Source organism: Callithrix jacchus, chromosome 9 (assembly GCF_049354715.1).
Source record: "Callithrix jacchus isolate 240 chromosome 9, calJac240_pri, whole genome shotgun sequence".
NCBI classification, from domain to species: domain Eukaryota; kingdom Metazoa; phylum Chordata; class Mammalia; order Primates; family Cebidae; genus Callithrix; species Callithrix jacchus.
Window position 1 is genome coordinate 25,216,164 of NC_133510.1, and position 24,601 is coordinate 25,240,764.

Consider the following 24,601-nt stretch of genomic DNA (forward strand, 5'->3'; position numbering starts at 1 on the left):
CCATCTTTTTGGGTATTTCTAGGTATCATTTGCTGGTGGCAGCAGTAATGAAATCACTTTTTTGAATTTTTATTATGAAGGAATGTTGAATTTTATGTTTTTCAGCATGTACTGAAATAATTATATGTTTTTTCTTAATTTACTGAATGTGATGTAGCACATTTGTATATTTCTGTTTATTGAATCATCTTCATATTCCTCAGATGAATCCCACTTTATCATGGCAGATGATCCTTTTATTGTCTTGTCAAATGCAGTTTTTAATGTATTTTGTTGAGAATTTTTGTATCTGTGTTCATCAGGAATATTTGCCTGTCTTTTTCATTTTTGTGTTGTGTTTTGTTCTGGTTTTTGTACCAGGGTAGTGCAGGCCTTATATAACAAGTTTGGAAGTATTCCTTCCTTTTCATTTTTGGGCAAATATTTTGAGTAAAATTGATATTAACTAATTTTAAAATGTTTCATTGAATTCATCAGTAAAACCATGATTCTTGTGTTTTTCTTTCACACCATGATTCTTGTGTTTTTCTTTCACAGGAGACTTTTTATTACTACTTTAATTTCGTTACTCATAATTGGTCTTTTCAGTTTTCTTATCTTTCTATCCACACCAGTCCAGTGATGTAGGTGAGGCCCCAGTGAGTGGCCACAGTAGCTGCTGCCTTTTTCTCTGTCCACTGACACATCTGGTTCATTTCAGCATCCCCAGGTGCTCTAAGGGGGGCAGAGTGTAGCCTGCACTGGCCTGGAAATGTAGAAACATGGGGCCCCTGAGTAAGCCCAGAGCTGGGGCTGTAGCTAGAACTTCAGTGCAAGAGAGGCCCCTGACCTCTCACTTCGTGGTCCCGGTCCTGAGGTTTCAGGAATGTGGCCAGAGTGAGCTCACTCAATGTTGTGTAATGACAGGGCAGAGAAAGCAGCAGCCTTTGATACTTCACATGAAAATGTATCATGAGAAGAACCACTATTTAATCCCGTCTTGGCCAGAAAGTCATTGCTGTTGGTGAAAGAGCCAGTGTCTGAGTGCTTGTAGCTATGTATGTATGAAGTATATACATATATATATGTAATGCTTATTGGCTTACAGTGTCTAAATATTTACCATCTAATGAGTCAAAAGAAATGTTGCCTTTCTCAGTGCTGATTATGGCTGTGCATGGCCCTATAAAAATTTAACCACTTTTGATAACAATAAATAATATTAGCTGCCATTTCTGAGACTCAGAAACATTAAGTAACTTGCCTAAGGTCACACAGCTAATAAGTGGCAGAGCAGGATCTTACAGTGACAGTTTGGAGGAAAGAGGAGAATAAGTGATGGACTTGATTCTGGCCATGCAGATGCAGGTGGCCCCCTGGACTTCAGCTTCTCTGGGGCTGGGCTTAACTCCAGAATTTCCAGGCATCTCTGTGACCCCGTCTCTCCTAATGAGCTTGCTCTGGGATGGCTGCCAAAGCTACTTTTTAATTACAATCCACGTGAGAACACTGGCCAGAAGCTTCTATCTTCCCAGCATTTTCCTTCCTGTGAGGCCTCCCAACTCAGCAGTTCCTCTATAACATGGCTAACTCCCCTCTTGTTTTCTCCTAGACTTTATATTGTGGGTTCAGAAGGGAGACTGCTGTTGCTAACCCCTGCTGAGCATCATTTCTGGTGTGGCAGAGTTGACAAGCCTCCTGCTTCTGACTGCTCCTGACTCATCTCTGCAGAGCAGACACTCTGCACTTCTTTAACATCACTGAAGAATGTTCTGGTAAGTAAATTTTTCAGGAATGCAAGCTTCCTGCTCAGAACACTCAAATTTAGAAATCTGGAACTATTTCGCCCATTAATCTTTTATGTTTTTGAGATGGAGTCTTTCTCTTGTCACCCAGGCTGGAGTCCAGTGGCAATCTCGACTCACTGCAACCTCCACCTCCAGGGTTCAACCAATTTTCTTGTGCTAGCCTCCTGAGTAGCTGGGATTACAGGTGCCTGCCACCACACCCAGCTATATTTTATGTTTGCAGTAAAGATAGAGTTTCACCGTGTTGGTCAGGCTGGTTTTAAATTCCTGACCTCAGGTGATCTGCCTGCCTTGGCCTCCCAAAATGCTTGGTCTGTGCTATGGTCAGGTCCAAAACAGGGCCAAGCCAAGTCTAGAGTGCTGGCCAGGGTAGGGTGAAACCTAGGGTAGGGCCAAGGCAGGGGCCAGGGCAGGGTGGTACCAAGATGAAGGCAAGGACAGAGAATGGCCAGGGTAGGGACAGAGCAAGGGCAAGAATAGTGCAGGGTCATGGCATGGACAGGATCCAGGGTCAGGGTCAGAACCATAGCATCACCAGCAACTGGACTGTGGCTAGGACAGTGACAGAGCCAGAGTAAGGGCCAGAGCAGTGCAAGGACAGGGTAATGCCAGGCATTTCAGGGTCAGACAAAATCAGGACCAGGGAAGAACCAGGATAGGATCTAGGTTAGTGACAGGGCTGGGCCATAACAAATGGGCAAGGCCAAGGAAGGACCTGAGTAGGTTAAGGATCAGGACCAGTACCAGGTTTGAGAGCAGGACTAGGACTGTGACAAGATAGGGTCATGGCAGGGCATGGCCAGTGCTGGTTCACAGAGAAGGCAGGGCCAATGCTAAGGTAAAGTCAGTGATGAGTCAGGGTCAGTGAATATCAAGGGTGGGACTAGGGCCAGGGCATAGCCAAGTCAGGGCATTGGTACGACTGGGATGTTGCTGTGTCATTTCAGTGCCAAGACAGGACAGAACAGGGAAAGACAATGGTAAGGCCAGGGCAGGGATAAGCCAAGGCTGGGCCATGTCAAGTCAGGGCCAGGATACCTCAAATTCCAGTTCAGGACTGTGGCAGGTCCTGGGCTATTGCAGATCAAATTATAGCACCAGGGCCAGGTCTGGACTAGGGCCAAGTTTAGCTCAGGGCCTTGTCAAAGCTAGGTTAAGGGCCAAGGTAGGGCCAGGTCAGGGTCTAAGTCAGAGTAGGCCAAGGACAGGCCCAGGGCAGGGTGAAGACACATCCAGGGTATGGCAGGGAAGGGTGGTTCAAGACAAGGGCTATACCGGGACAGAGCAGGACCAGGGTGATGGCAGAGTCAGGGCAGGTCCTTGGCATGTCCAGGGACCAAGGAAAGGTCAGGGTCAGACCTGGATAAGAGCAGGGTTATGGTCACAGATATAGCAGAAACAGAGCATGGCCATGATAGGGCTGTTCCAGAGCCAGGCCATACAGAGGGTAGAGAATAAGTCAAGGTAGAGTTAGGACAGATCCAGGGAGGGACCAGGGCCAGGGCACAGCCAGGGAGAATAGGCCAGGGCAGTGACACTACTGGGCCATGGCAGGGCCTGGTCAGTGCTGGGAGAGAGCAGAACAGGCAAGGCCATGATGGAGACTGGGCAGGGGAGGGTCAAGGCAAGGATGGGACAAATCAGGCCCATGACATGTCTAAGTACAGTTCACAGAAAAGGAACAGGACCACGACCATTGGCAAGCCTGGGATTATGTCAGGAAAAAGGTCAGGAAAAAAGGCAGGGTCATAGTGAAGGCATGGCCAGCCCAGGTCCAGGGAAGGGGTAGGGTATGCAAGGGCCAGTGTAGTACAGGGACAAGGAAAGGGCAGAGCAGATAGGGGTCAGGGAAAGACCAGGACCATGACAGAGCAGGAACAGGGAAGGCCAAGGGAAAGGGCAAGGCCAGAAATGGGCCAGAGAAAAAGCAAGCCATGGAGGGTCCAAGGTAAGAATGACCAGTTCAGAACCTGAGCCAGGGGAGGCCAAAGGCAGGGCCCAGACAGAGCAAGACCAGGGTAGAAAGGGACATAGCAAGCCAGGGTAGGGCCAGAGCAAGGTTAGGGACAAGATAGGATTAAAATAGCACAGGACCAAGACAAGGTTAGTGTCAAGACAGGTCAGGGTTAATTCAATGGCATGGGCAGCATCAGCACCATGCTATGGGCAGGGCAAGTAAATGCAGAACCAAGGAGGGGCCAGGGTTAAAGCAGACATAGGGTGGGTTCAGTACCAAGTCACAGCAATGGCAGGGCGAGTAGTTTGCCAGGACCAGTTTAGGGCCAGGTCAAGGTTGGTTCAGGGATAGGGCCAGAGCAGGACAGGGCCAGTCAGGCTCTGGGGCAAGGGCAGAGCCAGGGAAGAACCAGGACAAGGAGAAAGCAAAGGTATGGTCAGGGTAGGGTAGGGCTAGGATAGAGTAGGACTAAGTAGCACAGGGTAGGGTAGGGCTAGGGTAGAGTAGGACTAAGTAGTACAGGGCATGGCCCAAATCAGGGTAGATCCATGCTATGGCAGGGGAAGAGCTAGGATCAGGGCAAGGGCAAACACTGGGCCAGGGTATGGTGTGGGGCCAGGTTAGAGGATGACTGGATGATGGCTGGAGGAGTGGGTAGCATCAGGACCATGGCCAAGTGAGGGCCATGACAGAACTAGGGCCAGGTTAGAACCCTAGTATTGGCAGTGCAGGGCAAGGAAAATGGCAGTGTCCAGTCAGGACTGTGCTGGGGCAGGACCAGAACTGGGACAATGCCAGAGCCAGGGCAGGAAGAGGGATGGGTCATGGCCAGGAACAAAAGCCATGGATGTGACAGGACCAAGATGAGGGCCAGGACTGAACAGAAACAGGGCAGGACCAGAGCCAGACAGGAACATGGCAGGGCCAGGGATTTGGACAGGGCAAGTTAAGGACCAGCACAAGGCAGAACATGGATAGGGTAGTGCAGAGCAAAAACAGGATAGGGTCAGTGTAGAGCAAGGGTGCAGCCAGAAGATGGCAGTGTAGGATCACAGAAGGCCATATTGAGGACATGGACCAGGCAGGGCCCACAACAATGCAGGGCCAGAAATGGGCCAGGACAAGGGCAAGGCCACTGAAGCGTCAAGGAAATGGCAGGGCCATGGAGGAGGCAATGAAAGGAAAGGGCTGTTTGAGAACTAGAGTCAGGACCAGGGCAAGACAAAGGGAAGGGAGGTCCACATCAGGCCAGAGTAGGGCAAGGGCAAGGTCAAAGCTAAGGCAGGACTAGTATAGCACAGGGTTAAGGCATGGCCAGTGAAGGTCAACACCACAGCATCGTCCAGGAAGAACCAAGGCATGGTCAGGTCCATGGCTTGAACAGGGCCGGGTCAGTGCCATGCCATAGCCAAGGCAGATTCAGGAACAAGGCAAGCATAAGGTGGATTCAGTGAGAAGGCATCACTGCATCAAGGACAGGGCCAGTCTAAATCTAGGTCCAGGGAAGGTCCAGAGCATGGAGAGAGTCAGGACAGAACCAGGAAAGACAAAGGCAGGTCCAGGGCAGGGTATGGTAAGGGTAGGACTGGAGCAAAGCAGGACTAAGGTAGCTCAGGGCATGACCATAAGCAGGATAGGACAAGGAGTAGGGTTAGGGAAAACACTGGGTTCAGGACATGGCAGGGCCAGGGCAGAGGAGGGCAGTGCAGGGCCAGGACTATATCCTGGACAGAGTAGGTCTGGGGTTGTCGTTCCAGGGCACAGCCAGGGAAAGCCTGATAAGAAGGCAGTTCCAGGGCCAAGACAGGGCCAGGGAAGAGCAGAACCATTGCAGGGTGAAGGAAAGACCAGAGTTTGCAGGGACAAGACCATGGCAGATCAGGGTCAGGATGAGTCAGGCTAGGTCAAGGAATATCATAGGACCAGGGTCAGCTCAGGGCAAGGCAGGGAAGTACCAGAACCAGGCCATAGGGCAGGGCAAGTCCCAAGGCAGGATCAGGTAGTACCAGGGCTGAATGACTTCAAGGGCTGAAGAAGGATCAAGGAAAGTCCAGAGCTGAGTCAGGGTCAAATTCAAGACATGAATAGGGAGGGGGCAGTATCTGGTCAGGTCCAGGGCACAACCAGCACAGAGATAGGCAGGGAAATGGGAGGACCAGGCCATGGCAGGGCCAAGTCATCACTGGCACAGGGCAGGACAACACCAGGGTTGCACAGGGTAAAGACAGGCAAGTCCATTGCAGAGCCAGGGTCCAGGCCAGACCCAGAAAAGCACTGGGACAAAACCAGTGCTGGGACCAGAACCAGGAAAGGACAATGTCAGGAACACGGCAAAGAAAGATCCTCAGGGCCAAAGCCAGAGCCATGGCAGGACCAGCAACAGGGCTAGGGCAGACAGTGATAGGGCCAGAGTCAGGGCAAGGGCCAGAACAACGTGTACTGGGTTAGGGCACAGGAAAATCAGGGCCAGTGCCAGACCAGTGCCATGATAAGGCCTTAAGCAGGTCAGGACCAGGGCAGGATTAGTGCCATGGCCAGGTCTAGGACAAGGCTTGGGCAGGACCATGACAGGACTAGGACCATAGCAGGACCAGGATTAGGAGCAGGGGCCAGTGGTCAAGATCAGAGCTGGGGCCAGGTTTGTGCTAGAGTCAGGGTAAAGGTCAAAGTAGGGCAGGGCCAGGTCAAAGGGACAAGACCAGGACCAGGATGCAGTCACAGCCAGGGTAGAACTAGGATTGTGCTGGGTAAGAACCAGGCTGGAAGCAATGCATGGTCAGGGTCCAAGACATTGTGGCCAAGTCTAGGCCAGGGTCAGGGCCAGAGTAAATGCAGAGCCAAGGAGAAAGCAGGAACATGGAGGGTCCAGAGGAGGGCAAGATCAAGGCAGAACCAAAACCAGCAAGAAGCAAAAGCAGGGACAGGGCAGAGCAAGGCCAGGTTAGGAGCAGGTGCAAAAGAGGGCACAGAAAAAAGCAGGGCAGGGATCATAGCTGGGTTATGACTAGGAACAGGACCAGGGTACGTGGGGGCCATTACAGGCCCATAACAGAGGATGACAGTGTAAGGCCAGGGCAAGGAAGAAGGTGGGGCCAGGACCAAGCCTGTTCCAAGGCAGAGAGTGCCAGTGCAGGGTCATTTCAGGGTGAGGACAAGACCAGAGAATGGAAGGTCAGGTAATGTCCAGGATAGGGCTGTGGTCCAGGGAAAGGCAGGGTCAGGGTCAGGGCCTGGAAAGGGGAAGGGCTAGGGCCAGGCATATGACAGGACCAGATCAGTCCAGGGTAAAAGTAAAGGGTTGGTCACAGCATGTCTAGAAAGTGGTTACAGAGGGGCAGGGCCAGGGCATAAACCGTGCAGAGTAAGATAAGGCAATGGTATGACTTGTTCATGGCAGGAAGAAGTACAGCATTGCAGAGAGCCAAGGAAAGGCCATGGTAGGAAAGGGCAGGGAAATGTCAGGACCATGGCAGTGCCAGGGCCAGAAGCAGGGCAAGCCTAGGGGAGGTCCAGGACCAAGAGAGGGTCAGGAACATGTCAAGACAATTGGCAGGGTGAGGGCTGTGGGCAAGTCGGGCCAGGGTACTACGTAATGCAGTGTGCAGTCATTGGTTGGCAAGGGCAGAACCAGGACTGTAGTCAGGCTGTAGCCTGGACAGGACCTGAGCTGCCTTGGCCAGGGAGAAATGAGAGGCAGTGCCACAGCCAGTGTTATGACAGAACCAAGACCAGGACCAGGACAAAGTAAGAGGCAGAGCAGAACGAGGACCAGGGCAGGGACAATGCACTGCCAGGACTTGGCACAGGTCAAGGTAAGAACCAACACAAATCCAGGGCAGAGAAGGGCAGGGCTAGGATAGCACAGAGCCAAGACAGGGTAGAGCCAGTGCCAGAACAAGACAAGGAAAGAACCAGGCTATGGCAGGACAGGCACATGGAAGCCCAGAGTCATGATATGGCATGAGCAGGACCCACACAAAGACAATGCCAGAAAGGGGCCATGACAAGTGCAAGGCTGGAGAAGGGTCAGGGGCCAAGGCAAGAAGAGGCCTAGGTCAGAATTATAGCCTGCACAGGCTAAAGGTAGGGCTAGAGCCAGGCAATACCAGGGTAAGGAAGACCAGGGTAAAGTCACAGCAAGGTCAGTGCCAAGGCAGGACTATAATACATATGGCCAATGTAGGCCAGGGAAGGGTAGGGCCAGGATATTACCAGGGCAGAACCAGGGATGGGCAGGTTCAAATCCACAGAACGGATAGGGTATGTTTAGCACCATGTCATAGATAGGGCAGGTGGAAAGAATACTTGGCCAAGAGGGTCCAGGGCCAAGCAAGCATAGGATGGGTCCAGTGCCATGGGACAGCCAGTGGGGGCCAGGGCATTGCCAGTGCTACCGTCAGCCAGTCCAAGTCTGGGTCAGGGATAGAGCCAGACAAAGGGCAGCGCCAGAAATATTCCAGGGTAAGGACAGGTCCAGGGATGGACCAGGACAAGGTAAAGGTAGGGCCAAGAAATAACATGGCCTGTATAGGGCCAGGACAGAGCAGGACTAGTTAGCACAGGGCCTGGCTAAAAATAGAGGAGGGCTTTAGCAGTGGCAGGAAAAGGAACAGGGTTAGGCCAAGTAGAGGGCGCAGTATGTGGCAGGGACAGGGCAAAGGAGGTCAGGACCAGAACCAGTTCATAAACAGATTAGTCCTGGGGTCAGTCCAGTGCAAGACCAGGGAAAGTTCAAGGAGAAGGTAGGCCCAGACCACAACAGGACTAGTGCAAGACCAATGCACTAGTGCAAGACCAGTGAAGGAGAGGCCAGAGCACCAAAGGGGGCATGGCCATGATGGGTCAAGGCCTGTACAAGGTTAGGGCCAAGCCCAGGAATATTACAAAACCAGGGCAGAGCAGAACCAGAGCCAGGCCACAGAGAGGGCAGAGCAAGTGCCAAGGCTGGGCAAGGTAGTTCCAGGGTTGAGTGACAATGAATCCTAAGTGCTAGGGCTGAGGCAAGATCAGGAAAAATCCAGGGCTTGGTCGGGGTTATAGGAAAGACAAGGCCAATGAAGGACCAAGGATATTCAGGGCCAGGGAACAACTAGGGGAGGTTCAGGCAGGGAAGTGGAAGGGCCAGCCCATGGCAGGGCCACACTGGTGCTGTGACAAGCAGAGCCAGGCCTGGATAGCACAGGACAAAGGCAGGGCTTGTCTAATGCAAGGTCAAGGCAAAGAAAGAGCAGCATCAGGGTCATGGCAGGACCAGCAACAGGTCTAGGGCTGGGAAAGTGACAAGACCAGGTTGGAGGTTCAGGCCAGAACAGCACGTCAGAGTAGGAACTGGCAAATAAGAGGCAGGACAGGGTCAGGGTCCATGATAGGACTGGGACCGGGGCAAGACCATGACCAGGTCTAGAACAAGGCTGAGTGAGGGCTATGACAGGACCAGCGCCATGACAGTACCAGGGTCAGGAGCAGGGGTCAGGCCTGTTTCGGGGAAAGGATGAGGTTCAAGGTAGGGCTTGGCAAAGGGGCAAGACCAGGACCCAAGCGAGATCAGGGACAGGGCAGGACTATGATAGCACAGAGCCAGGGCCATGCCAGGATTAACATAAGGCCAGGGATCAGTCCAGGGCCAAGGCTGGGCCAAGAACAGGGCCAGAGCAAGAGCAGGGCAAGAACAAAGGTAGGATTAGAAAGAGTCCAGAGCAAGGGCAGGGCTACAGCATTCCAGAACCAGAACAAAGCAAAGGCAGGTACAGGGAAGGCCAAGACTAGGTTAGTGACAGATCAGGGTTATGGTAGGACAGAGAACAGCCAAAATCAGGACAGGGCCATAGCAGTTGCAGGACCAGGAACAGGGCCAGGAAAAGCAGTGGGCCATGGTATGGTGGCACAAGGACATTGGATGACAGGGTAGGACCATATCATCAATAGAGCAGTTCCAGTCCAGGACGAGGCCAGGGGGAGGGCATGACTAAGGCCATGCCAAGACAGAGACCTCCAGTACAGGGCCAATTCAGGGTAACGCCAAATCCAGAGCATCAAAGGGCACCGAAGAGCAAGGGAAGTACCAGGACAGAGCTAAGGGTATGGGCAGGAAAGAGCGGGGTCAGAGCCTGAATCAAGGATGGTCTAGGACCACAACTATGGAAGGGCCCGGGTAGAGCCCTGGCTAAACAAGGGCAGAGCCGAGGCAGGTCATAGAGAAGGCAGGGCAAAAGCTGAGGCAGGGTCAGAGCACATCTAGGGAGCAGCTAATGCTGGGCAGGGTAAACACAAAACCAGTGCAGGGTAAGACTAGGCATTGGCACACATGGGCCATGGAAGGGCACCAAAAGGGCAGTATTAGCATGGCCTTGAGTGACGAGGGCAGAGACATGTCAAGGCATGGCCGGGACAAATCAGGCTCAGGACATGTCAACGTTTAGGTCAGGACCAGAGTACAACCAGGACAGTGACCCTGGTGCCATGACTAGAGTCAGCAGGAACAGCAGGGCCAGAATCAAACCATGGCCAGCACAGGTCTGGGGAAGTTACACGGTAGCATATGGCAATGAAAGGGCTGTGTAGGGCCAAGGAAGTGGGTAGTGTATTACCCAGTCAGTGCTGGACCAGGGCAGGGCTGGGATGGGTCATGGCTAGGGAAAAATCAAGGGCAGCTTAGAGTCAGGGACATGACAGGATCAAGGCTAGGGCCAGGATTGGGCTGGAAGAGGGCCAGAAACAGCAAAATGTCGACTAGGGCAGGTATATGGCAGGGCCAGAAAGGGGCCAGGAAAAGGTCATGACCAGAGAAGGCATAGGGAATAGGCAGAACCAGGAAGGAACCAAGGCAAGGGCATGCCCATGTCAGAAATAGAGCAAGGGTAGACCAAAGGGAGGACCCGGGTAGGGTAAGGGCAGGATAGGGAAGACCATGGCAGACCAGGATAGTGTAAGTCCAAGACAGAATTATGGCATGGCAGAGGAAGGACAGGGCAGAGTCAGCATTGTGCCACAGGCAGGACCGATCCAGGGACAATGCTGGGCTAAGGAGGGGCCAAAGGAAAGGTAGGCAAAGAAAGGGTCAAGTGCCAATGTATGCCAGGTGCAAGACCAGGGAATTTCCATGGCCAATGTGTGCTAGGACAAAGTTGGGGCAGGGACAGAGCCACAGAAAGGGCAGGACCTGGAAGGGCCCAGAGTAAAGGCTGTGCCAGGGAAAAACCAGGTCCAGGATAATTCAAAGTTTGGACGAGGAAATGGTATAGCTGGGGTAGTGCCAGGGCAGAGGAGAATTAAGGTAGCACAAGGCATGGCCAAAAGCAGGGAATGTTCATAGCAGGGGCAGTACTAGGAACACGGCCATGGCAAGCACTGGGTCCAGTGCATGGCAGGGCCAGGGTGGAGGAGGTTAGGGTAGGACAAAAATTTGTCACAGACAGAATAGACTTGGGGTCATTCTAGGGCAGGGCCAGGGTAAGTCCAGGGAGAATGCATAGCCAGGGTCATGGCAGAGCCAGGGTAAAGCAGAACCAGTGCAAGGCAAGTGAGGGTGAGGGCAAGATCAGGGAATGGAAAGGAAAGACCATGGAGGGTCAGGGTCAGAACAAGGGTAGGTGTATAACCAGGAATGTGTGGGGCCACAGGCAGGACCAGAGCTTTCTCAGAGCAGGGAAGGGCAGGGCAGGACTAGAACCAGGTCATAGAGAGGACAGAATAAGTCCCAAGACAGGGCCAGGTAGTGCCAGAATTGAGTGACAATAATCCCTGAATGTAAGGGTGAGACTGGGTTGGGAAGGTCTAGGGCTCAGTCAGGGTAGATCCAAGAGAGGACCAGGGTAGGACCAGGGAGGAGTCAGGGCCAGAGAACAACCAGGACAGGATTGGGCAGGGTAATGTGAAGACCAGAACATGGCAGAATCAATTCAGCACCAAGACAGAGCAGGGCCAGTCGAGGATAGCACAGGGCAAAGGAGGGCAGGTCCAATGCATGGCAAAGGCCCAGATCAGGGCCAGAGAAGTGCCAGGGTAGGCACCTGGAAAGGGCAATATCAGTACCAAGGCAAAGGCTGAGCAAAAGCAGGGTCAGAGCCATGGCAGGAGCAGCAACAGGAGTAGGGACAAGACACTGCAAGAACCAGGGTGGGAACTAGGGCCAGAACAATGTACCAAGGTAGATTGCAGGCACAGCAGAACCAGGAGAGGGTCAGAGCAATGCTCAGACCAGGGTTAGGGTAAGGCACAGCATACAGGCCAGAGCAATGTCAGGATATGGGCAGAGCTAGGGTTAGGATTATGACAGGACCATGGCCAGGCCCAGAGACAGGAACAGGGGCCTGGCACAACTAGGGCATGTTAGGGCCAGAGCCAGGTCATAAGAGAACAGGGCACAAGCCAAGTCACAGTCAGTACAGGTCAAAAGAGGGTTTAGGGCTAATCTGGGCCAGGGTACAACCAGTGTCTGGTGAGACAGGACAATGACATGATGGGGCCATGGAAATGCCAGGATAGGACAGAATAGGAAGAGCACTGGTGGGGCAGGACACAGATATGCCAAGGCAGGACAGGGACAAATCAGGCCCAGGACGTGTCCAAATCCATGTCAGTGCAGAAGAGGACCAGGACCACTGGCAGACCTGGGGCCATGTAAGGAGCAGAGTCAAGTCGAGGGGCCAAGCCAGAGCCAAGATAGAGCCAGTGCAGATCCAGGACAGAACCAGGATAGTACATGGCAAAGTCAGGGTCAGGGTGTGACCAGGGAAGATCCAGCACAGGGGGAGGATAGGACATGGCTAAGACAGGGTCAGGTTGGGGCCCAGAGAGTTCAGGTAATGGTAAGGTTGGTCCAGGGCAGAGCACTGCAAGACTAAGTACAGGACAGAGCATGTTTAGGGAAGGGCCATGCTGAATACCAAGGCCACACTCAGAGCAGATCCATGGCAGAGGCAGGACCAGGACATAGCAGACCTAGCATCTAGAGGGCCAATGACAGGGCATGGCAGGTTGGAGCTAGGGCAGGGACACCGCCAAACCATGCCAGGCATGAATGGGGACAGCCAATAGAAGGGAGAGGCCAGAGGCAGGGCAGGACCAGGGACAAGTTAGCGTCAGGACTATGGTAGTATGAGTGGCACTGTGAGGGCCATGGTGAAGTTGGGACCAGGACATGGCTGTGGCATAGGCAGTGTAGGGCAGGGCCTAGTCAGGGCTGGTCTATAGCAGGACCAGAAGCAGGGAAAGGCAAGATGCAGAGTGGGACCAGTGCTGGTTCATTGCCAGGGAAATACCAGGGGTAGAGTCACAGCCATGGACATGACAATATGAAGACCAGAGCCAGAAGTAGGATAGGGCCAGGGATGGGGACATGGCAAAGTCAGGGACAGTGCATGGCCAGGGAAGGGCCAGGATAGGGTAGTGTGGAGCCTAGACATGGCAGGGCCAGTGTCGAGAAAGTAAGGACCAGGTGATGGCAGGGTAGGTGAAGGATAGGCCTGGGTCGGGACATGGACCAGGCAGAGCCCACAAGGCAGGTCCAGGAAAGGGACAAGGCAAGGACAAGGGTAAGGGAAGAGAAGGACCAGGTAAAAGGCAGTGCCAGGGAGGAGCCAACACAAGGGCTGGGCCAGGTCAGAATCAGAACCAGGGCAGACCAAAGAGAGTGCCAGGGCAGGGCAATGTCAGTGTAGGGAGGGCCGTGGCAGACCAGGTTGGGACCAAGGAAAGGTGAGGGCCAAGGCAAAACTAGCGTAGCTCAGGGCCAGGGAATGAGTGGGGGAAAGGCAGGGCTAGGGCAGAACCAGTGCATGGTAGGAATAGGATAGGGTAGGGAAAGTGCTGTGCCATAGCTGGTGTAGGTCTAGGGACAACACAGAGCTAAGGAGGGGCCAGGGAAAGACTGGCATGCTTCTACTGCCAAGACATGGCCAGTCTGGGGCCAGGGAATTTCCAGAGCCTGTGTACGACCAAGTCAAAGTTAGGGCAGGGACAAGGCCAGAGCAAGTTCATGCCTAGGGAGGGTCCAGGATTTGGTCAAGGCCAGACCATTAAACTACAACAAGACAAAGGTAATGCCAGGGCAGGTTATGGACAGGACCAGGGTAGAGTAGAACTAAGGTAGCACAGGCCATGGATAAAAGCAGGGAGGGTCAGGGTAGGAGCAAGACTAGGAACAGGGCCAAGAAATCACTGGGCCCAGTGCATGTTAGGGTCAGGGCAGAGAAGGGCAGGGCTTGTGCCATGTCATAGACAGAATAAGCCTGGGATTGGTCCACTGCAGGGCCAGGGAAAGGCTGAGGAGAAGAAGGCAGAGTCAGGGTAGAGCAGGATCAGTGTTAGGCCAATGTAGGTTTAGGCTAAGGCTGGGGCAAAAACTGCAGGGTAATGGTGGGTCAGGACCAGGTGCAGCTAGGATTGTGAGAGGACTAGAGCCAGGAAAGGGAAAGGGTAGGGTAGGACCAGAGAAAAGCCATAGAGTGGGTAGAGGAAGATCCAAGACAGAGCTAGGTAGTGCCGGGGCTGAGTGACACTGTGCCCTGAATGCTAGGGCTGAGGCAGAGTCAGAGAAGGTTCAAGACTGAGTCAGGTTTTGATCCAAGACAGGGCCAGGACAGGACCAGCGAGGGGTCAGAGCCGGGACCGGACCAGGACACAATAAAGGTAGAGTTGGGCAGGGCAATGGGATGACCAAGATATGGTAAAGCCAGGTAAGCACCACTACAGGGCAGGGCCAGGTTAGAATAGCAAAGGTTAAAGGCAGGGTAGTTCCAAAGCAGGGGCAGGGTCCAGTTCAGGGCTAGAGAAGCTCCAGGACAGGGCTGGGACCAACACCAGGAAAGAGAAGTGTCAGGATCAAGGCAAAGACAGCAGGGACAGGGCCAGGATTGTGGTAGGACCAGCCACAGAGTTAGGGCCAGGACAGTGATGGGCCCAGGGTCAGGGCTTGGACCAGAACAGCATACTAGGGTAGGGTCCAGGAAATCGGAGCCAGGACAGGGTCAGAGCTAGGGGTTGGGAGGGTCAGGGTAAGGTCTCAATCAAGGGAAACATCAGCACCAGGGTCCATGCCAGGGCCAGAACAACAGCAGGGTCATGGCAAGATGAGGTTCAGGAACAGAGACAGTGGTAGGCCAAGGTGGGGGTTCGGCCCAGGTCTGGGCTAGGGACAGGGTAATGGCTGGGCAGGGCCATGGCAAAGGGTCAAGTCTAAGTTCAGGGCGACGTCAGTGCCATTGAAGGACTAGGATATGCATGTCCAGAGCCAGTTGAGGACCAATGCAGTGCCAGGTACAGAGAGAGTATGGCCCGAGCCAAGGCAGAACGAAAACCAGGACAAAGCAAAGGTAGGGCAACGGCAGATTAGGACCAGGTCAAGGATACTATAGCATAGGTTATGGTCAATATCAGGACAGGGCCACAGCCAGGGTAGGACTAGGAACAGGGCCAGGGCAAGAACTGGGTGAGGGGCTGGTGGGGCTAGTTCAGGGTCAGGACAGAGGAGGACAGGTCAGGGTAAAGGGCATGTTATGTACATGGTATGTCCATATCAGGGCCAAGGCCTGCTGAAGTCTAGGGAGAAAACAGGGCTAGTACAAAGGCTGTGCCAAGGCAGAGAGGGCAAGTGCAGGGTCAATGCAGGGTGTGGGCAAGGCAAGTGCAATGAAGATCAATGGAAAGGCCAGGCTGGACCAGGGCAGGTAGATGGCAGGGCAGGAAAGGGTTAGAGCCCATCCAGGCCAGGGAAAAGACAATGTTAGGTCCCGGATAAGGGCATGTAGATCCAGGAACATGACAGGAAAAAGAGCAGGAAAGTATCAGAAACAGGGGAGAACCAGGGCCAGGGAAGGGACATGGCTGGGTCATGGGCTCAGGCCAGGGCAAGGTCAGGACCAAGACAGAGCACAAAGAGTGTAGAGCAGGTGATGGTGGGGCATGGACAGGGAAGGGCAAGGCCAGAACAGGAACAGGAGATTGCTTACAACAAAGCAGGGCCAGATAAGGACCAGGGCAAGGGCAAGGCCAGAAAAAGTCCAATGAAAAGGCAGAGCCACGTAGGGTCCATGGCAAGGATAGCACCAGGGCAGACTAAAAGGCAGGGCAAGACCAGAGTAGAGAGAGTCACAGAAGTCCAGGGTAGGGCCAGGGTATGTTCAGGGTCGATGCAGGACATTGATGACCCAGAGCTACGGGATTGCTGGAGAAGGGCATGGTCGGGCAGAACCAGGATATGACAGAGCAGGGTTAGGTCCTTGGCATGGACAGGGCAGGGTCAGCACCATACTTTAGCTATGACAGATCCTGGGACAATGCAGGGACAAGGAGGGGTCAGAGAAAAGGCAGATATAGGTTTGGTCAAGTGCCATTGCATGCCTGGTGCATGGCCAGGACCTTTCCATGGCCAGTGTAGGGCCAGGCCATGTTGGTTCAGGGATAGGACCAGATGAAGGGCAGTGTTAAGGAGGGTCCAGGGAATGGGCAGGTCTAGGGCAAAACCAGGATCAGTATAGTGTAAAGGCTGGTCCAGGGCAAGGTACGGCCAGAGTAGGGTCAGAGTAGAGCAGGACTAAGGAAGCACAGGGTCTAGTAGGGCAGGACCATTTCAGGGGCAGGACTAGGAGCAGGGCTTGGGCAAGCACTGGGCCCAGAGTATGGCAGCTCCAGGGAAGATGAGGGCCCAGCAATGACAGGGTCATTAAATGGACAGAGTAGTCCCAGGGCAGGGACAGGACAAGGACAGACATTTCCAGGCCCAGAGAAGGCAGGGCCTGAACGAAGGTAGTGCTGGGATAGAGCAGAAACAGTGCAAGAACAATGCAGGGTGAGGGGAAGGCTAAGGCACAGAAGGGCAGCACCCTGTCAGGTCAGTACCAGGACAAGGGTAGGGAAAGAGGCTCGAATATGGCAGGATGAGGGCAAGGTCCAGAGCTGTGCTAGGGAAGGGCAAGGGCAGGGCAGGGACCCGAGCCAGGTCATAGAGAGGGTATGGTGGGGCCACTACAGGGCCAATTCATGGTCAGAGCTATGGCAGGACGAGTGGGGCAAGTGCCACGGTTGTTCCACATTGTGCTAGGGCTGAGTGACACAGAGCCCTGAGTGCAAAGGCTGAGGAAGGGACAGGAAAGGTTAAGGGCTAAGTGAGAGTTAGAAACAGAAAAGGGCTAGGACAGTATCAGGGAGGGTTCAGGGACAAGGAAAGACTACAACAAACCCAGGGCAGGGTTTGGCAATGCAATGGAAGAACCAGTTCATGGCAGGGCCAGGTCGGCGCCAACACAGAGCAGAGACAGGCCAGGTTAGTACAGGGCAAAGACAGGGCAGTCCCAGTGCAGGGCTAGGGTTCAGACAAGGGTGAGCGAAGCACTGGGGCAGGGCCAGGGCCATGGCAAGGACCACGACCAGGACCAGGAACAGGAAAGGGCAATGTCTGGACCAAATTAAGCCACAGTAGGGCTAAGACTAAGACCAGGACAGTGACAGTGCCAGTGTCATGGCTAAGGCCAGAGCAGTGTACCAGGGTAGGGCCCAGTCAAATCAGAACCAGGACAATGTCAGAGCCAGGCTAGGTTAGGTAAGGACTTAAGTAAGAAAGGGTCAGTGCCAGGGATTTTACCCGGGCCTGGGCAGTGGCAGATCCATGGCCAGTTCTAGGACACAGCTGGGGCAGGGCAATGGCAAGACCAGAACCATGGAGGGTCCATGTTCAGGAACAAGGGAAGTGGCAGTCAAAGGTCAGGGCTGGGGCCAGCTCTTGGCTTGGGATAGAGTGAGGGCCAAGGCAGACAGGGTCAGGGAAAAAGGGCAAGACCAGAAACAGGGCAAGAGCAAGACCAAGGTAGGACTAGAATAGCACAGAGCCAGGCCAGGATCAATGCATGGCCAGGGGCCATGCCCTTGCGATGGACAGAGCAGGTCCCACAACAAGGCAGGACCAAAACTGGTCCAGGGAAAGGGCCAATGCAGGGATATGGCCAATTCAAGGACAGGGCCATGGAGAGTGCAGGACTTGGGAAGGTCCAGAGAAAGGGCAGGGCCCAGGCAGAACCAAAACCAGGACAAAGGAAAGGTAGAAACAGGGCAGGAGAGGACCAGGTTAGGGCCAGAGACAGTGCAATACCTAGCTAGGATAGCTGAGGTCATGGCCAAAAGAAGGGCAGGGCCATAACGGACCGGTCTAGAAATGGGGCCAGGATAAGCAGTGGGCCAGGTTATGGTGGGGACAGTACAGTGCCAAGACACAGAATGAAAGAATAGGGTTAGGGCCAGGGCAAGCAGTGGGTCAGGTTATGGTGGGTTCAGTACAGTGCCAAGATATAGAATGATAGAATAGTGCCAGGGCCAGGTCAAGGTAATTGAGAAGACAGGGCCAAGACTGTGTGAAGGTAGAGAGGGCCAGTGCAGGAATTCAGGGTGAAGGCAAGACCAGGACATGGAAGAGCACGGGAATGGCAAGAGCAGGTTCTGGGTCAAGGCTTTGATAAGGGCAGGGCTAGGGTAAGACCAGGACAGAGCTGGGATAGAGCAGGTAACAGTAGGCTGTGACAGGGAAGTACACTGCAGGGTCAGGCCAAATTCCAAGTGCATGCTGAGAGCAAGGCCAGGTTGGAGGCAGGGCCAGCAAGCAGACGGCCACAGAAATGCAAGGGTAGCTAGGGGCCTGGGCAGGACCAGGACTAAGGCACTGCGAGGGCCAGAGCTAGGGCAGAACTAGGGCCAAATAAGAGTCAGGGCTATTGCAAGAGGAGCAGCAGGGTAAGGACCATGACCAAGTCAGGGCCAGGCCCATGGCAGAACCCTGACATGGGGAGTGTAGGGCAGGGCAGGGTCAGAGTAATGGGTAGTGTTGGGCTGGGCTGGGCTGGGGAAGAGAAGGACCATAACTGGGCAGGGCCATAGAAAGGACAGAACTGGGGCTGGGTCACGGCCAGGGAAAAACCAGGGGTAAGCTCACAGTCCAGGGACATGACAAGACGAATTCTAGGAGCAGACCCAGGATCAAGGAAGACTCAGGTCAGGGACATGGCATGGCCAGTACAGGGCCAGGGAAGGGGAGGGGTAGGGTAGCTGAGAGCCAATGCAGGACAGAGCCAGTGTAGAGTAAGGACAGGGCCAGGGGATGGCATTGCAGGAACATTAAAGATTACACAATAAGGCAGAACAAGAAAGGGGCTAGGCATAGCAAGGGCAAGGGCAAGGGAAAGTCCAAAGAAGAGCCAGGGTAAAGGCAGGGCTAGAGAGTGACCAAGTCAAGGACAGGATTAGGTCAGAACTAGAGCCATGGCAGATGAAAGGGAGTGCTGAGACAGGGCAAGACCAGGGTAGGGTCTGGGCAAGGTCAGGGGCAAGGTAGGACTAGGATAACACAAGTACAGGGCAGAACCAGGACATGGTAGTGTCAGGGAAGTGCATGGTCAGGTCTATGACATTGGCAGGGTAGGGTGAGCACTGTGCCTTAGTCAAGCCAGGTCCAGGACCAATGCAGGACCAAGGAAGGACCAGGGTAAAGGCAGGCCTAGGGTGGATCCTGTGTCAGTGGATGCCCAGCGTAGGGCCAGGACATTGCCAGGGCCAGTGTAGTGCCAGGCCAAAGTGGGGCTAGTGAGATTTCACAGCAATGGCACAGCCAGCACACAATCAGGACTAGGAAAAGTCAAAGGCTGGGCCAGGGCAGGGTAAAGCTAGGGCAGATCATGACTAAGGTATCACAGGACATAGCCAACAGCAGGGCAGATGCACAGCAGGGCCAGGACTAGAAACAGGACCAGGGAAGCTCTGAGCCCAGTGCATGGCAGGGCCAGGGCAGAGGAGGGCAGGGCAGGACCATGGTTATGTCATGGACAGTGTAGATCAGATGTCAGTCCAGGGCAGCACCAGGGCAAGGCAGAGCCAGGTTAGTTCAGGATCAGTTCAAGGCCAATTCAGGGTGAGATCAAGACCAGGACATGGAGGGAAGAGACATGGCAGTTCTGGGCCAGGATTAGGGCTAGGGCCAGGGATATGGCAGGATCAGGACCAGGGATGTGCCAGGGAAGGGCAGCACTAGAACCAGGCCACAGAGATGGTAGGGCAAGTGCCAAGGCAGGGCCAGGTGGTGCCAGGACTGAGTGACACTGAGCCGAGTGAAATGGCTGAGGCAGGCTTAGGGAATGTCCTGGGCTGAGTCAGGTTTCATTCAATACAGTACTTGGGCTTGGCCAGGGAGGGTTCAGGACCAGGGTAAGGTTGGGGAGGGCCAGGTTAGCACTGGCACAGGGCAGAGCCAGTCCAGAATAGCACAGAGCAAAGACAGGACAAAGACAGTGGTGGTCCAATGCAGGGCCAGGGTCCAGATCAGTGCCAGAGAAATGCAGGGGCAGGGACCAGGACCAGGGGAGGGCAGTGTCAGGACCAAGGTAAAACCAGAGTAGGGCATTATATATTAACCCATTTCCACTATGTCCTACCAATAGGGGCAGTGTTTGCCATTATAGCAGGCTTTATCCACTGGCTACACACTTAACCAAACCTATGCTAAAAATCACTTCACAGTTATATTTGTAGGTGTATAAATTTCTTCCCACAACATTTTCTTGGCTTATCTGGAATACCTGGACGATACTCCAACTACCCCAATGCATCACTGCATGAGATATTATTTCATCTGCAGGCTCATTCGTCTCATTAACTGCAGAGGTACTGACAGCCTCCATAGTCTGAGAAGACTCTTTCTCAAAATGAAAGTTTTTCCCATTGAACAATTAAATAATAACTTAGAATGACTTTATAGCTGTCCCAATTTTTATTACACATTCAAAGAATTAGCCTATGTAAAATCTTAAACAAAAAAGGAAGAATTTAAATCCCCAGAAACTGGTTTCAAGCTAATCCCATAAACCCTACAACTCTTTCAAGAAGATATTAGTAAAATAATTACATAACTTTGTCCAAGTTAAATTATAGAGCAAACTCTATATATCTTAATGGCCCACCCAGCCCAGCTAGGACTCCAAAATGCCACATGCCCTATTATAGAAAAACAAATAGTTTTCCGTTTGTGCACATCCTGCCCTGGTACACGGTTCCTAACCCCTTACATGGCCCTGTCACTATCCTGGCCCTAGCTCTGTTTCTGGTCCTGCCATGGCCCTTGCCAGTACAAGGCAGGGACAGGTTACCACTGGCACAGGGCAGAGCCAGTCCAGAATAGCATAGAGCAAAGGCAGGACAAAGACAGTGCTGGTCCAATGCAGGGCCAGGGTCCAGATCAGTGCCAGAGAAATGCAGGGGCAGGGACCAGGACCAGAGAAGGGCAGTGTCAGGACCAAGGTAAAACCAGAGTAGGGCAAGGGCCATGGCAGGACCAGAAACAGAGCTAGGGCCAGGCTAGTGACAGGGCCATATGTGTCATGTAAAATAATGTCTAATGATCAATTGGCTAATACAATTCTTGTTAAGCCACCTACTGTGAAGAGAAAGATAAAGCCTAGAGCTCAGAGTATTGCTGGAGATCATTTAATGTTGCTGCTGTGTGATGTGGCCAGTCAGCTAAAGACTTATACTCTAGTAGGGATAATAATACTCATAGTGGTGGAGGAAGAGTATGCTCATGCATCTATATCTATTCCTACTGTAAATATGTGGTGACCACATATGATAAAGCCTAGGAAACCAGGTGATATTATGGCCGATACTATACCCAAATGGTTGTTTTTTGCAGGAGTAGTATGTTACAATATGAGAAATCACTCCAAATCCTGGTAGGATAAGAATTTAGACTTGGGGATGCCCAAAGAATCAAAATAAATGTTCGTATAGAATAGGGTCACCTCCACCAGCAGGATCAAAACAGCTAGTGGTAAGGTTATGGTCAGTTAGTAATATAGTAATATCAGTGGTTGGGACAGGGAGAGAAAGAAGTAGGAGAACTGCTGTAATAAGGATGGATGAGACAAAAAGGGGTGTTTGGTACTGGGTTATGGCTGGAGGTTTTATATTAATAATTGTGGTAATAAAATTTATGGTTTCTAGGATAGAACAAATACCTGCTAGATGGAGTGAGAAGATAATTAAATCTACAGAGGCTCCTGCTTGTGCCAGGCTTCCTGCGAGGGGAGGATAGATTGTTCAGTCAGTTCCAGCACTGGCTTCTGGTATTGAGGACACAAGTAAAAGTAGAAGGGATGTGGGGAGAAGTCAGAAGCTTCTGTTATATATTGGAGGGAATGCTATATCAGGGGCACCAATTATTAGGGTGACAAGTCAGTTGCCAAGGCCTCCAATTATGATTGGTATTACTATAAAGAAAATTATATTAAATGTGTGAGTGGTGACAATAACATTATAGATATGGTTGTCTCCTAGTAGGGTTGCTGGCTGGCCTAATTCTGCTGGAATCAGGAGGCTTAGGGCTGTGCCTACTATTCCTGCTCATGCACTGAATAATAGATGTAATATTCTGATATCTTTATGATTAGTTAAAAGCAATCAGCAGTTGACGAACATAGGTAGAAACAGGTAAAATGACTGAGGAAGGGTTAGACTGTAAATCTAAAGACAGGAGAATAGGCCTCTTTTTACCAGTCCTGAGGAGATACTATCATATTGAATTGCAAATTCAAAGGAGCAGTTTCAATCCTGCTGGGGCTTCTCCTGCCTTTTTTTTCTTATGGCAGGAGAAGTAGATTGAAGCCAGTTGATAAGTTATTTAGCTGCTAACTAAATTTTTGTGGGTTAAAGTCCCATCAATCTAGGAAGGACTTGGTTTAATGAAAGTAGGTGATTTGCGTTCAACTGATGCAGAGTAAAGTTTTGCAGTCTATAAAATTGATACAGAAATTAAGTATAATTTACTTCCTGAGGGCTTTGAAGGCTCTCAGGTGATTAATATTTACAGAGTTATATATAGAAGGAAAGTGAAAAAAATAATAAATGGAGGAAGAAACAGTATGCATTTTATATTTTCAAATTGTCATTCTATTTCTATGTTGTTGGATGTAGAAAATATTGTTATTGAAATACAGTGAAATAAGCATATGTAAAAGTATAGATTTAGTAGAGTTATTATTGCTATAGTAATTGGAATATTTCGGTTATTGTTTTTGTAAACTCTTGTTAGATTGCTTATTTAGGAGAGAATCCTATTAATGGTGGTAGGCCTCCTAGGGGTAATAGAATTAGTGGAATAATGGGTATTAATTATGTTAGTTTATTTAAGTTGTGGATAGTGACAGGGTTTTAGTATTCAAATTTAAGTTAAGTATTATGGATATAGAAGTTGTTAGAATATAGTAGATAAGTAAATTTAGGATGGTGATGTTTGGGTCATAGGTTAATACTGCTATTATTCATCCTATATGGGTAATTGAAGCATAGGCTAGGATTTTACCTATGTGTTGTGTTTGATTAAGTCCGCCTCAGCTGCCAATTATAATGGTTAAAATTGAAATTAATAGGAGATTATTTGTGTTGATTGATGGAAAGATTTAAATTATATGAGATGGGAGGTAGTTTTTGTCATGTAAGAATTATGGCAGGTTTTAGGGGGGTTTCCTGGCTTACCTCTGTGAGTCAAAAGTGAAAGGGCCTTATTTCTTGTTTTATTCCCAGAGCTATTATTATTATTATTATAAATGAAAGGTGGTTAATGTGGGGAGTAATTGTTCATTGTCCAGAGAGCAGGTTGTTAGAAAGAGTAGCTATTATAAGAATTATGGAGGGAAGATCCAAGATGGCCATTTAGAAACAGCTCAGGATTGCAACTTCCAGTGAAAGTGCAGAGGGTGAGTGGATGCCACATTTCCAGATGGATTTGCATTGCCCACAGACCAGGAGATTCCAAAATGGAGGAGCCCCACAGGTCGCCAACATGGCTGTTTTGGCTGGTGCAGCTGTTTTGGCCAGTGAGGCTGCTTTGCCCAGTGCAGCTTCTTTGTCTGTGCCATGGCACAGCTGTTCTCTGTACAAAATACACTGGTCTGGGTGCCATTTGGTGGCAATTCGAGCCCCGAGAAGGCACCCATTTCATCTCATTAAAAAGGGGACTAAACAGGGAGCCAAGCCAGAAGATTCCTGGGCAAAGAAAGCACCACAAATCTCAGTGCCACTGTTTAAGCCAGGGCAGTAAGTCACCACACAAGAAATCACGGAGATCCCAGCAACTTTTAAACAGGCAACTGGAACACCTGGGAGAGAGTCTACTGTTTTAATAAAAAAAAGGCTCTGAGGCAGGGAGAGAGGCAATCAGGCTCAGGTGGTCCCTGGAACACCTGCGAGAGAGTCTACTGTTCAGATAAAAAAAAAGGCTCTGAGGCAGGGAGTGAGGTGATCAGGCTCAGCTGGTCCTACCCATACAAAAGAACAGCAATCAGAAACTCTCTGGATTGAGAGTTTTACAGCAAGCACAGCTGAACCCAAGAAGGTCCAGCTTTGTGGGAAAGGGGCATCTGCCATTACCGAGGCACTCCACCACTATGGAGGTAGTCCACCACTGCTGAGGCACCCTGCCATTGCCAAGGCAACCCGCCATTACAGAGAGAGTCCGTCAATACAGTGGTGGGCCACCATAGCTGAGGCAGTTCTAACAATTCCCATATAAACAGGACTGCAGGGAAGTTCACATGGCAGCTGTGCAGAGCCCACAGCAGCTCAGCAAAGCCTCTGCAGGAAGACAGTGACTAGGCTGCCGCCTTGCTGTGCAGGGCAGCCCTGAAAAAAAGGCAGCAGCACAATGGATACTCATAAATAAAGCCCTAACCCCCTGGGACAGAGCACCTGGGAACAAAAAGCGGTTTATGAGTTCTGCTGCAGCAGACATAAACGTAACTGCCCAACAGCTCTGAATGAACAACCTTAGCTCACCGCTCAGCACTTGAGCTCCTATAAAGACAGACTGTCTCCTCAAGCAGCTCTCTGA

The 24,601-nt window shown here is 51.7% G+C and overlaps 1 pseudogene across 1 annotated transcript in view; it reads left to right on the forward strand.

Annotated features, from left to right (window-relative positions):
- The window catches only part of LOC118144128 (gamma-tubulin complex component 5-like), a 56,020-nt pseudogene extending 34,309 nt beyond the window's left edge, over nucleotides 1–21,711 (forward strand). Inside the window, exon 12 of the transcript XR_013522295.1 lies at nucleotides 1,592–21,711. The product of XR_013522295.1 is annotated as a gamma-tubulin complex component 5-like (transcript). The remainder of the gene's footprint in view (nucleotides 1–1,591) is intronic.
- The last annotated feature ends 2,890 nt before the right edge of the window (nucleotides 21,712–24,601 follow it).